We start from the raw sequence: 1,473 nt of genomic DNA, 5'->3' as shown, positions 1-1,473 counted from the left end.
AAAATTTCTTTGTAATTAATTTTGGAGCTGTAAATACGTATTAAATTTAAAGATGAGTGTCACATTTATAAAAATACATGGAGCTGTACACTTAGGATTAGTTCACTCTATGTTAACCTCTGAAGTTTTTGTTCTTTTTTAAAAAAGCTTAAAGAAAATCTTCTGGGTGGTGGTCACAAGAGTGCACATACCATCAAATGAAAAATGCACTCCCTTACATTTGTGCCGCCTAACCTGGAGCTCTGGTAGCATAGTGGCTGAGACACTTGCCTGCTAACCAGACGGCTGGTGGTTCAAACCCATCAGCCACTCCTCGGAAGGAAGGTTGGGCAATCCTACTTCCTTAGTGATACTGCCTCGGAAACCCAAGGAGGGGTCGCTATGAGTCGGGGCCAACTCGATGGCACATAACAACAACAACAACCTGGAAAAGGAGCTCTGGTAACATAGTGCCTAAGGCACTTGACTGCTAACCAGAAAGCTAGCGGTTCAAACCCACCAGCCACTCCTGGGAAGGAAGGTTGGGCAATCTACTTCCGTAGTGATACTGCCTCCAGAAACCCAAGGAGGGGTCGCTATGAGTTGGGGCCGACTGGATGGCACACAACAACAACAACCTGGAAAAGGATGTCATGCTTCGTAGAGGGTCAAGGAACACCCTCAACAAGATGGGACTGACACAGTTATTTCAACGATGGAGTCAAGCATGGCAACAACTGTGAGGATAGTGCAAGAGCGGGCAGTGCTTCGTTTTGTTGTACATAGGGTTGCTATGAGTCGGAACCGACTCGAGGGCACCTCACAACAACTGTATATTATACATCAATAAAAAAACATTGAAACTCTGTTTTGCCGTTGTCGTTCCCTAGCGGTCAAGCCCACCACTGATCGGTTCACTTGATTAATCCCCAAATTCAGACCTCCAGGAGCGAGCACCACCTTCGCAGTACCTAGCAGTGCCCCGGCTCCCGCGCGGTCTGCGGCTCGAGCGCCTGCACTGGGCGCCCGAGTCTCGGGGGATTGCGACCCCGCGAAAAGGCTATCGCCTCCTGGGGACCCGCTGTCGTCGTGCACCACAGGGAAAGGGCAGGAGCGTTGACACTCCTCCGGCCCTGCCGCCCACGGAGGAAAGGTCGCCCACAGCCGCCCCACCACTCAGTTCCCTGGAGGCTGCGCTAACGTCACCGTCCCGCCTCCCGCTGTTCCCGCCCCACCCCTTTTCCCGGCGTGCGCCTCGGCAGAGGCTCCTCGCCCTCGGCTTTTGCTTGTCGCTCCAAGATGGCGGACACAATGAGCCGGCGCCGCGCCGGTTGGCCCTGAGGTGACCGTGAGAAGGAACGGTCGGCGAGGCCCTGAAGTCCAGGCAGGAGGGTGCTGTACGAATAGGAAAAGGCGGCGGCCCGACTGTCGGCTGCCTTTCCACTCGCCGTAAGCGCGGCATCCGCCCCGCCTGGGTTCGCCCCTGGGCAGCCC

This window comes from Orycteropus afer, unplaced genomic scaffold, assembly GCF_000298275.1.
Source record: "Orycteropus afer afer isolate SDZICR_OR568_19922 unplaced genomic scaffold, OryAfe1.0 scaffold00323, whole genome shotgun sequence".
In the NCBI taxonomy this organism is placed as follows: domain Eukaryota; kingdom Metazoa; phylum Chordata; class Mammalia; order Tubulidentata; family Orycteropodidae; genus Orycteropus; species Orycteropus afer.
The sequence above is the reverse complement of the archived record's forward strand: the minus strand, read 5'-3'. Positions refer to the sequence as shown.